This window comes from Anser cygnoides, chromosome 3, assembly GCF_040182565.1.
Source record: "Anser cygnoides isolate HZ-2024a breed goose chromosome 3, Taihu_goose_T2T_genome, whole genome shotgun sequence".
NCBI lineage: Eukaryota > Metazoa > Chordata > Aves > Anseriformes > Anatidae > Anser > Anser cygnoides.
The window spans coordinates 110,113,506-110,126,729 of record NC_089875.1 but is presented as its reverse complement, the minus strand read 5'-3'; the positions used below and the strand labels follow the sequence as shown (position 1 = coordinate 110,126,729).

The following is a 13,224-nucleotide window of genomic DNA, read 5'->3' as shown; positions in this document are numbered from 1 at the left end:
CCAACAGGAAAAAGAACATAAGATGTTATATAAAAATGTTTTTTCAGTGACCACAAACGAAAGGCGTGAAGAACAGCAACTGAAATATTAAATAGTGTGGCAAGGTGAGCTAGGTAATTAATTAATGGGTAAAGAATTCCCCAATAGATCACTGACTGCACAGTCCACATATTTGCTGTGCCTGGAAAGATGAAGCCAATACTTTCTTACAGGATTCATCGCTGAGTCCACAGTCATAATTTCCAGCTGGATTTTTTTCCATTTGATAATTTTATACTATTAATCAGAGCTCATCAGATACTGCAGAAATAGCATACAAGAACTTTGGGTTAAATTCCAAACAGCTTCCTCATGCCTTTCTATTTCTTATTAATATGATTATGTTGCAGTTAGTAATGATCTTTTTTTATCTCAGCCATTTAATGATTTAAAATTACCAGCCATTCAGTGGAGCAGTACCTAAAGTCACATTGCAGTGCAGGGCCACTGAAGAGAGGATTTCTCTTAGTTTGTTCATACTTAAAGATGTGAGTATGAAAATAACAACTAAATCAGAGACAACTGAAGCAAGGTTTTATTTAGTTTGTTTGTTTATACAATTTTGCTGAGACTTCAAATATTTTCAAATAAAGAACATTTCAGGTCATTGAATACTACATGTATACTCCCACATGTATTTTTTTTTATTGTCACACATGCTTACTGGGAAGGAAGACTGCTCTTGGCCCACTGTTCTGCAGGACAAAGTCCAGATCTCTGAATCTGCATTAGATTTAATAAAACATCTCAGCTCTGTGTTTTTGTTATTATTATTTTTCCACCAGCTGTAAAACTAAGAGAGTGGAGTTTCATTTGGCACTCAATATGTACAGTATGGACTGTAAACTTGAGTGGTCAGGGACTGCCTCATTCTAGTCATAGTATTAACATGATGGGCTTCTACTCTTAGTTGAATTTTGTTTATGCAGCAAATCAGTTAAATACTATTATTTCTAAAAGAACTTGGACTGGCCAATAATTTTTAGCAGTTGAACATCTGAAATATTAACAGAAAAGTAACTTTTGAAAGTCATGTGTTTACTAGTACAAGGTCTAGGGCTAAATTCATCAATACAGAGAATTAGGTATGGAGAATTTCTGTTTTATTAATAAAACTAAACACCACATTTTTCAGGTTTTAGGAGATGCTAAGTTGCATGCTAAATATATCTGCCATGTTTCAAATTGAATATTCATTTCTTGGCAGACAGGACAAATCACTTGTAAGATAATGTAAATCTGAAAATTGTTACAATATGCATATATTGTGTACCAACATTTTAGATCACTATTATATTAATAATGGTTCAATTTAATCATAATAAAATATTATATTACCTCAGTGTAAGTATCAATTGATATATGTATATGCATCAATATATGTATAGAATGGATAAAACTTTCATTTTTCTATCTTAGGATCTCAAAGGTCTTTTCATACAAAAAAGCTGTCCATGTAGTTCATAGAGATCCTGTTCTTCCTACTTTTGTCTCAGCTGATCTTTAATATTAGGTATTAGGATAAGATTTTATTCCAAGTAAGTCATCAGAGTCTGTCACTTATGGGAGACACTACATTCATCTGAGTAGAGTATCTGTGGCCAACGTCTGTTAGAATACTTGAGGAGATGTGTCTATGTTCTTATGTTAAGAGAATTCTGAAGTGGAAAGATATTTTCCTATTAACTTAAAATATCTAGAAACTATCTAGCAAAGTAAGTATATGATGACCTGCTGACCCACACCACCTCAATGACCAGGTCTGACACTTGTAGGGCTCCATCTATTCCTGTTCAAGAGGGGCATGATCTCATTAAGAGCAGAGTATTTTCACCTCCTCATCCTACATCCAGGCAACATGTGCTGCCCTCTACTAGCTGGATGCACAATAGTTTAGGAAAACTGAAATGAGAAAGAAGAAAAATGTTGGGAAACTGTAAAAGTTGGAGTTAAAATAAAGAACCTTTGATACGCTGACTCTTTGCATGTGACCTAAGACATAACTGTACAAAAAATTCACAGGGTAGAGTCTCTTTTTTATTTCTCTTGTGTGGTCTATCCAGTAGTTAGTTTAGTGCTAAATACAAGAAAAATGTGCAGAATATGAGGAATGATAGCAGAAAAAAAAAATGTCTTGTTGTAGGAGAGATAATGGTGTGTCAAACCCAGGGGGAATAACCATGCCAATCAGATCACAGATTTTGGAAACTGAGAGAAGCTGTAAACTGAAAACATTTGGATCAATGACTAGATAGTTGAAAGTACTGTGTGGAATTAGAAACTATGTATGAACTGTTTAGTTGTTCCACAGTTACATTTATTCCTGGCAAAAACGTGAATTGGTGAAAATGGTTCAGAAAAATTCACCTGACATTTATTCAATTCACCAGGCATAACAACAAACATATCCTTTCAATAAGATAGCTGTACAGCAGCTGGATGGGAAAAAATAGCTGGAATTATTTCTGCCTGTGCCACTTATTAAAAACTCAGAGTCACTGGAAATGAGGATCACTGACTCTGTAAAACCCCAGAGAACTACAGGACTCTGGGAACTGAGGATTTACCCAGTCAACGATATAGCAGAGCAGGCAAGTTATCTTGGGTGTCTTGTGACATATCTCTGGCCCAGTAGGGACTTCATTTCTCTTCTCTGAGTAAGCTGATACTTCATTTTTTTCAGTCAGGGTGACCTTGTGCAGAAGACCTGATTTCACACCCAAAATCATCAGGAAAATAAAAACAAACAAGCAGGCAAACAAACAAAACCCAGACTGTCTGTGCATAAAATCTTTTGAAAATAATACGAATCAAAATGTCTTTCTCTTCTTTCTTTCCATCTCATGTGTATGCTTTGATGGGGCGTATTGAAAATACTGATGTATAAATAATTCTGAGTTATGCAGAGCTATGAATTATCACAACCATCCTTCTAGAGCTTTCTCTTGAATGGAGAAGTCTTTCCTCCGTTGCAACTGCTCTCATCATGGAGGGAAAGCCATCAGATTTCCTGCCTCTCTGTGTCCTCTGTGATCCTTCCCCTGCAGATCTCACTGGAGAGCTCACCCCTGAGACATTCCCATGGTGGTGGGAGTGGAGGAGGGCAGTGCTCTCCAGCTCCACCCTCTTCCAGAGGAAATGTCATGAGAAAATGTTTTCTTGAGGTCTTTCCTGTTAACATGCTATGAGAATGCTTGCGATCAACTGTGCATTTTTATGGCATTTTGACTGGAAGTAATGTGAGAATGTTCTTTCTCACATTATTTCCAGTAGAAATACCCTGAGAACACTGTTGTTTGTGATATTTCTACAAAATGTTCTTGGAGATTGGTGGTGACTAAAGTTGCCTTTATAAGTTTGTTTTTTTTCTTTATTCCATCAGAAATATGGGCAGCATCTAACGTCTCTCCATTTGTAGCATTTCTTTTAATATTAACCCTCATCCAGATTTGTGCCAAATGAAGCCTTAGCTGAAACACATGATATGTTTCTTTTCTGCCCAGAGACCTATCCAAACTGAATCAAAGGTTAAGAAACCAGATTAAAATCAACAGCAATTGGAGTATTTGTAGGATTTCCTTCTGAGATGAAGTTGTTTCGACTGCTGTTTCAAAGTGGACCTGCAATATGTTTGAATAAAACTGTGGAGGAGTAGAGACCAAGAAGAACAAAGACCACATACTGTAAAAAGAATGTTAAAGAAAAAAAAAAAAAGAAAAAAAGAAAAAAAAATTCTAATTAAATCAGAATGAAAACACAAGAATGCCTTTGCTTTCAGAGAAACAAGTAAGCGACCTAGAGAACCTTATAACTTGGCAGTCTACACATCTCTTGTTTTAAAAAGCAACCCACATCTTTAAAAGGAAATTAATCTTGGAAAAAAATATAAGATGTGTCAAGTCGATCAGCTATTTATGCCATTTCCTCCAATCCTAATGTTTCCCTCATGAATTATGCACTTTCAGCTGCCACTACTTACATACGTGGGCCCTTGTGGCTTGTTTCCCAGGACCAGCATGTGATTATGGATCATAAAAATGAACATTGCTCCTTCGGTAAAGGCAGAGATGCACAATTCCAACTGCTCCATGTTAGAAATCTCTGCACTATTTGAAAAATAGCAGCTGTTATTAAGAACATCTATAGCTATAATAGCTGCAGCCATGAAAACTAATTACCATATTTTCATTTTAAATTGCAGCAAAGGAATTAAGAAACAGATGCCCATTAAAAAGGAAAAAGGTAAAGTAGCCACTAACAGTTTCTCAATAGCCAGAAGGTGGTGCTACATTGTAATATAGTTGCAGGGGGTCAGGTTTGTATCTTTGATAACTTATGCTGTTTGATTCACTTTTTAAAAGTGAGACAGAAGGAGAAATTGAACTTTCTCAACTTCACTGCGGGGAGGTGTTCAGCAGAGGTAAAAAGAAATGTAGAATTCAGTTCTATGTGTAGTGAAATTTCTTGGTTATGGTGATGTACAATCAGATCTTGGATCATAGTTATCTCTCTGTTTCTTCATTGCTGGCTATATTTAGCTCTCCTGCTTCCTCAATTCTTCTGTTTCATCAGGAGAGTCAAAACCACAAACAAAACAAACAAAAAAGCTATCAGTGATCTTGCTGTGTTTCCTTGAATAAATATTTCTTCTTGTAGCCTTTCACATCATTTTTGCTAAAAATCTTTCAGCTTTTTCTTTTCATTGAATAAGAAGAGACCAGATATTCAGCCTCAGGTGGACACTGTTGACTTTGATGAAATTCTACCAGTTTTTGCCAGCTGAGGTGGTGCAATCACTTTCTTTAACAGCAGAAGAGAAGGAGAGCAGAGCTGCTGTCACTTCATGTATTTCTGCACAGAGGAAAGCAGTACAGGGCTGGGTCCCTGTGATGTAGCTCAGGCAAATCAGTGTGGGTGCTTTTTCTGCCTGGTTAGACTCTATTGCCAGGCTGTTCCCTTCATTTGTTTGGCTGTATCTGCATTGGTGCTTAATTTAGGGGTCAAGAGTGAGCTATCAAACCAGATACCTGGATTGTCCCAGTTTTGTGTGCCTTGTTTTGCATTTTGGGGTAGTCTTGGAGAGTGGGTGCTAGATTCCTCCCGGATGGCAATGAATGGGAAGACATGCTCCAGCAGCCCAGCCAGTGAGTGCACTGCAGCTCCGAGGGGCGATCAGGACACAGGATCAGACCGCAGTGAGGCTGGTGTAACCCTTCTCCCTTCTTCTCCCAAGTACTGTAAAGTCTGGATGTGGGGCCTCAGCACCAAATATTTCTCTCCTACAGATTCATTCCTATTGATCAACTTCATTTGCTCATGTGGATATAGCCCAGGGATATTTCTGCATAGACTTGGGGTCATATAGACAATTCCCCTGTTTTCTCTGGTGAGAAAGATACTCCAATCTGATGCCTCCTCTGATGTTTTTTTTGTTTGTTTGTTTGTTTTTTGTTGTTTTTTTTTTTGGGGGGGGGGGGGGGAGAGGGGAGGAGGAGGAGGGAGGTCACTAATAATCAGGCAGCTCCCTCAGGGGATAAGGTTTTGACTCAGAGGAAAATGACCCTGACCATCAGAACAAATCATCTCAGGGACATGGGAAATTGTTGCCAAGTAATGCCATCATCGTTGTTTGCATTGCAGCAGCAGACTGAACTCACAGGCCAGCACCCAGTTATAGTAACAAAAAATATGTATCCCATAAAAAAGGGAATGAGTCTGGTTGTTCCAATTTTGCATGGCTTTAAGGGGTTCACAGAACTGAAATTCATTGAGAATACATAGAAATAACATCTAGTTCAGGAAATCACTGGGCTGAAGGCAGCTGGTGTCTGGGATGTTAGGGGGTGGTCACATAGACTTGCCCTCTTTTTTCTGGGCATGTCTTTGACCGCTGTTCAGATTGGTCAGGGGCTACCTTTACATATTGCCTGTGACAGGTTGAAGGACCTTTGTAGATCCACTGCTGATTTTTCCCCTGTATTTACAGTGCCAGAAAGCTGCTTCCCATTTGATAGAAACATGCCAGTTCTGCTGTCTGGGGGCATTAAGACATGAGCAAGAAGGGACACAGACTTAATTCTGGTGGAGGATAAATAGTATTTTCTTTCAAATGATAGGAGCACGTCTGACCAGCCTTATGCAGAGTAATTTCAGGAAAACTTTGAGTTCCTACAGAAATATATATGGCTTCTTTTTTTGGTATGCAATTCCAAAGGGGGGCTGGGGGGAACAACATTTTGTTTTTCAATGTAAATATAACTATATAAATATAGTTATACAGTAGCTTTTAAATTCACCAGGTGCTTAATGACTCCTTTCAATCAGAGATGTTGTCCATAGCAGATTGAATATGCCTAACCATTTCCAAAACCATGGTGTTTTATTGTATTAAATAAAATGAATTTTGAACCATGAGGGAAAAAATGAAACCTTTCTTTAACTTATGTAATGACAAAATTGTCAAGCCATTTAAATAAAATATTGTTTAAAGCAACTATAGATCTAAGACCTGTACTGGCAGAGATCATATTCAGCTTGGGATAAGTGCTTGTGTGAGAGTTTCTTATTGCTGGAAACACAGGCCCATAATGGAAGTGGTGACAGACCTTAAATTAGTGCAGTGCTACTGTACAATAATGCTTACTCTCAGTGCCATATGGTTATGATATGCAGCCGTTTTCCTATGCTGGTTATAAATTTGGACTGTCTGGCAGATATTACAAAAGGGATAGACACCATTGATCATTCTATCCATCCACTTTGGGTCAGTGAGAGATCACTCCTGACAGTTTTAATTTCTAGTTTTTAATTGTGGGCATTGCTGTAGTGCTCAAAATCCCCAGGCAGGTCAATGTCCCCTTGTGCTGCACACCAGGGTAGATGTTCCCTGCTTCAAATCTGCAGAGCAGCTAATGTGCAGATATAATTAGAGGCAAGTAGGGACTGAGGCTAACATGACATTATACGTAATATAAAGACTACAATTTCTTAACCTTTGCTGCTATGCTTTTTGTTCTTTTATTATAATTCAGCTATCTTATGTTTGTTACCAGGTTGCTTTTAGTGGCTGAAGTAAAGCATCGCAGCAGACCTGGTGTGTGGAGAAGCAGTTTCCTATGGACAAATGCAAGAGGGATGTTCCAGGAGCAAGGGCCACCACAGGAAAACTTGAGAGCCATTTCTCTGAGAAGCAAATGTGACAGGCATAGCAGTGGAAAGGTGATGTTATGAGACAGAGGAGTGCGTAAAAACAGATGCAGAGCTGTAAAAGACCTCAAAGTACAGAATTACTGAAAAGTAGTCTATGCCATAAAATGGACTTGATGTAGAAATCCCACAACTAATGGAAACTCATGCCATGAAGTCCAGACTGTAGATGTAAGGCAGCACTGTGCCACAGTGACCTGTCACTGCATTTTCTCGGCAGGGCTTATTAGCTTGGGCATGGCACTGTCTGATGTGGGAACAGTGCATCAAATGTGAACTGGCTGGGGTCCAGGCAGCTCAGTGTATCCATGTATCACACGCCCCAGCACACCAGCACTGGAATTAGCTTAGACAGACCTCACTTGGGTTTGTTTTAATTGGTCCATAAATGATAAGAAACCCTCTTTTTTTCTCCCGTCCAACTAATCTCCAGTTTAATAATGGAAGTTCCTTCTGATGATCAGATATTTTTTCCTTTTTTTTTTTAAATATATATATATTTCATTCCAGTATAAATTAATTGCCTTCCACAAACAGACCAGAGTCCTTTGAAAAAGAGACATCCTGGCAAGCCAAGCAACTGTGTTTTGTTGCCATCTGAGGGGGCTTACGCTAAAATCCGAGCCTCTGCTGCCTTTCTCCTGCTAAGGAAGAAGTACCTCATATCACAAACCAGCAACCCCTTCAGGCAATTGCCATTTAAAGAGTGGCATTGATGGACTCTGTAAGGAGCCCTATTCAGTGCTCTCTAGCTGGCAGCATGATGTCAGTGATGTGGGCGGCAAACCCCTGAAATTGCTTTGATGGTATTTGTGCTCATTTTTTTTCATTTTTCACGAATGAGTGATTCATTTCTTTGAAACAATGTGTTTGGAAAGCCTGTCCCACTAAGGAATTGTCTACACAGTGGGGGAGGCTTGGAACATTGTATGTCCTCATGGAAGTATCAACAGGGGTTGTGCCAGATCCTCAGTGCAAGAGGTAACAGGGATGCTTGTATCCAAGCCAAAGCTTCATGAATCAAAGGCACTGACTCTCGAGCACAAGTGCCAGGGTTCAGTCAGATAACCTAACCTAGCCCATGCCAATTTAGAGTGAGAGGAATGCTCCAGACTTCGAATCCTGGGGATTCAAAGAAACTCAATATAATCAATTTTAAGTATCCCACAGCCCTAAGAGTCTTCTCTTCATTTACGGTTATTAAATGAAGAAATAATGTGATTTCATTTCCTCAATAAGAAAAAGCAAGAAACATTTTCTACTGAGAGATGATGTTACCTTGGGTGCTTTGTTATAAACAGTTTGCCAAATTGGTGGGGGGCTCAGGGGGGAAGGAAGGGAGCAACAAGAGGAGGAGAAACTGTTGATAACAAATCACTTTTTGCAAGTGGTTCAAGTACAGCTGAAATGTCTGTGTGGCAGGTGACCAGAAGCAGATTTTGTCTGGTATGAGGCTCTTGGATATTTTTGTGCCATCTTCAATAGTCAGCTCCAGACACTCACTAGCAGGGTGATTGAGACTGCTTAGATTAGGCTAAGGCAAAACATATGCAATGGAGAGAGTAAGGCACCCATGAAAATTCACCCAAATATCCTACATGCAGAGTGGAGCTTGTGGCAGCTAATATTACATCTAGAAGCAGGGCCACATCTGAGCTTCTGTCACTCAATCTCTAGTGATGAAGTTCCTGAATGAACCTGAAAATTATGTGTTTATGTTCACTCAGAAAGAAAATGTGAAACCCTCTTCTGTTCAGAGGTGTGTAGTCAAACAGTCCTCATTCTGTTAAAAAACCATCTAAAGGACAGGGCAACAGCCCATTTTTTTCCATAACACTTGTGATTTGAAAGAGGAGCATGAACACATCTTCATAGCTTCAGACAAATACAAGGAGCTTAATTAATATAATTTTGTATACCATATACAGAATGTTAAATGATTCATTACAACAGCTGATCTCTACCTCGCTGAAACAACAGGCTTTCTCTCCTAACAGGACCTGCATGGGTTGATCCCCATGGGAAAACTGATCAACTGACTCCACAGCAGAACCAGTCTCTGGTTCAAATGATTGATGCCAATCAGTAGGATAGAGGATTTTGTATTAGCAGAGTTCAACACCATCATACATCTAAATGAGTGTTTCCTTAACCCTTCATATAACATCGAGCTAGTTATATTACTTGTCCAGGAAGTGGTGGACCTAAACCCATTCCCTTCTGAAGTTTGAATCTATAACTCATGTATTACATAAAAATATTTTATCACAGCTCTGGGACATTATAGATTGGACAACCTTCATGCCTTCTGTTGACAGTAAGCCATTGGGGGGGAGGAGGTGTTGTGTTCGGAATTCAATTAATGTTACTATATTTCTGTTAAAGTTGTCCTGGACAGAAATAGATGTGTATGCTTTTTACAGCACAAACAATGTGAGCCTGATCCAAATCGTTATTGAAATGTCTTGGTACAGAAACCTAAAATTCAGTAAGTCAGTGCTTAGTGCTCAGATTCCACCTCTGTAATACAGGAAGAAAACAGTGGCTTTTTACAAGTAGATATACTGAATTTGATGGACAATAACATAAGAACAGAAAGCATCCCATTCTTCTCCAGTCCTTCTTCCCTTGCCCAGAAGACAATATATGCAAGAAGATGTTATCCACAACAGCTGCAATGTTCTAGTTTCCTAGCTCAGATGTTCTGTTGGTTTCATTGAGCTCAATGGTGTTCAATATGTATAGACAAAACACTATTCTTGCTAAATATTTAGAAGTAGCTTCCCATTTGTCCTGCAGTTATATACATGCCATATAAAAAGAAAAGTCAAGGAAACACTTTGAAATCAGACCCATTCCATATTTTTTGGCACTGGAACTTGGTATTCCAAATGTACTCTGGAGATTTTTTCCTCCTGGTTTTGGCACTAAATTCCAACATGTGTCTGAGAAACCTATCTGATTGAAAATGTTGTCAAAATGGCACATTCTTATAGAAAATCAAATTCCAACAGTCACTTTGGTAAGAAATCCCCAACCAGCCCCCTTTACTTATGTATACATTCATTTTGTATTCTCTAAAGTGTGAAATATTGGATTTTGCATTACAAAAAGATACAAATAGACACTTTGACCTACCTCAGGTATAACCTTTCAAGAGGAAATATTCCTGGAATTATACTATTCCATGCTTTCTCATATTTTTGATGCAAAACAAAAAATCTTGTCTTTAGCAGAGCAGAAATTCACGGGTGTTGGTGTGTGTGTGTGGGGGGGAGTTGTTACTTCAATTATTTTGAATTAGTATAATATTAAATATTAATTATTGAACATTTAATGTTTACATAAAATAGATTGTTTTATACCTGTGATACACTATTAACATTATCAAATCAAAAGTATTTTTAACTTCCCAAATTGATGTTATTATATAGCTAAAATGTAATAATAAAGTTGAAACACTTTATTAAAGACTTTCCAGTTTAAAAAAAATAATAATAATAGTAATAAAAAAATCAGCATTTCTGGCATTGCCAGTTTCTTAACAGTGTTTTGGTTTTCATGGAATTGCATTGCTTGGTAGAAGTCAGCTCAAAGATTTTCAACTAGCTCTAGAATTATACACAAAGGAATAGACAACTAAGGCTGTAATTTTCAAAACAGTAACACAAATAAAAAGCATATGGATCCTATTGAAAGTTACTATGATTTGGACACCACACTCCCATAGGCTCCTTTGAAATTCTTAGAAGAATAATTTCTCAAGCACGGTATGCACTCACTGTCTTTTACTTGTTAAAAATAAAAAGCGTCTGAAGTACATATTAAGGAAAACTTGGAGTGCTATTCACTGTTTTTACCCTCTAAGTAGGTGTAGAGCAACAAATTACTTATTTTTATCCTGATAGCAAGACTTCCAATGCTATTATATGTTGTTCTTGGTGGCTGTTGGATTTCTGTTACACCCTTATATTTAATAATAAATAAACAAATAAAAATCCAACAACAACCAACAGAAAAACTCTAATGTTAAATAAAGTCAAACTACCATCCAGATGAGAATTACTTTAGGTTTGTATATGAAATCATAAAAAGTTGCCCAGAAAGTGACATGAAATCATCTAATGAGATTTCCTGCATTAATATAACTGATTGCAACTCATTTTAGACTTCAGTTGTGTCTCTGAATGTTAACTTCACAAACACAAAACTTCCCACTGCACTTTTATTCACAGGCTTGTCAATCAGGTGCTCACCGTTCCTTTAAAGTTTAAGCCTTATTAACCTACACACTGGAATTGACTGATGATAGGCCACAACAAACAAAGAGCACCAACTCTCAGGTTCCAAATCCTGTCATCCTAGTTCAGCGAGTCCCTGCAAACCCCCTAGAAGAGATGAAAGGATCACTCAAATGTCTGGTTATTCAAACACACAAGCAATGAGGGCACATTGTGGGGGGGGGGGGGGGGGGGGGAAAGTTAGCGGTGTCCCCTGCTGATTGAGATATCTTCTAAAAAAATAGCGGTGCTGATCTTTGTACACAGATAGCATTGGTTTCTAGCCCAGGTCTTCATGAGTTATGTCAGATGCATGCTGGGAACACCATGTGTCAGATCTGGATTCAACATATATTTGACAAATATAGTTAAATTGAAATGACCCCATCCCAGTGTTACCCAGATATGAGGAAGCCCAGCATGTTGGCTACTTCAGAGGAACTGAAAAATCACTGTAATTCTAGCAAGATTTTTTTTTTCTTTCCTTAGTTTTCATATGTAATTTCATAGTTTGGGACATTTATGCACAACCTTGGCATATAACAGAGATTATTTTATTATGAAAATTCAACTCATTAATGGCCTGGCATGTTGGGTAAATGCAGTTCATTCTGACTAAACCTCAGTGTAATTATCAGGATTATCTTTGCAGTTAATTAATTTTACAGCATTGCCCAGAGACCCCAGTCAGGCATAAGATCCTATACATACAAAGTAATGGGCATTTTATGTTCTAAAGAAAATTTCTAAATAATAATTATGCATTGTAGAATACATGAATAGAAGATTGAAGGAGAAGAAAAGGATAATGTTAATGAAGAAATCTGTAAGGTGTCTTTTGTTTTGTTTTCCTTTTTGTAAAACTCTGGACTTTAATATTAAATAAGACAAGGGAGCAAAAAAGAGCCAGGCCATCAAGACAGAATATAAAAGAGAAGCTGACCTCAAGATTTTTTCCAAAATTTTCTCTTCTTTTTCTGCTTTTCTGCTCTTTTTATTATTATTATTATTATTTATTATTATTATTATTTCGGTTTCCTTCTAAGAAGAGTAACTGTACAGGATACCAACAACCGTTGAACCTGCATGCAAGCAGCATTCACCTTATGACTGTGATGGCTTGTTAGCTTCCCACGGAGCTAACTACCAGTTAGTAAAATGTAAATGACACAGTAAACAGTGCTGTTGAGAGGATCACATCATAAGTACAACAATTTTATACAATAGCTTTTGAAAAGAGGGAAGCAAGTGCAGGTTATAGCTGAACAATGTAGAGAGCTAATGTCAACAATTCCTTTATTCTTTCTACCAAAGGAAACTTTTAGTTCTTTTACGGGGGAGGAAAAAATAAAATGTATAACAAATTGATGGGTGAAATGTTTTTGTCACTGAAGAACTAGTTTTCCACCCCAAAATGGCAGTATCAAAGTCCAGCTGGCTTTACTGATATGTCTCAAGACAATATATTAAAAATTATATAAAGAAATGAGGGTGATGAGAGAAAAATTAGGACAAATATCTCATCAAGACACGATTTTTTTTATTTGTTTGATTTTTTAACAATGAGAGTATCCCACTTATGCAGTATTAAGTCTTTTTCTTTTTTTTTTCTGAGTCATTTTTCTGTAAAACAGAATATTTAACAACATTATATTTCATGAGTTTTGGCATGATGCTGTATTAACTCACAGAGCTACCA

At 37.6% G+C, this 13,224-nt stretch overlaps 1 long non-coding RNA gene across 1 annotated transcript; it reads left to right on the top strand.

Moving 5' to 3' along the window:
- Window positions 1-4,421: 4,421 nt before the first annotated feature.
- LOC106030835 (uncharacterized) lies at window positions 4,422-7,650 on the top strand. Its single transcript, XR_001203970.3, has 3 exons — window positions 4,422-5,234; window positions 5,325-5,425; window positions 7,092-7,650. It is a non-coding gene; the product is annotated as an uncharacterized lncRNA (long non-coding RNA).
- The last annotated feature ends 5,574 nt before the right edge of the window (window positions 7,651-13,224 follow it).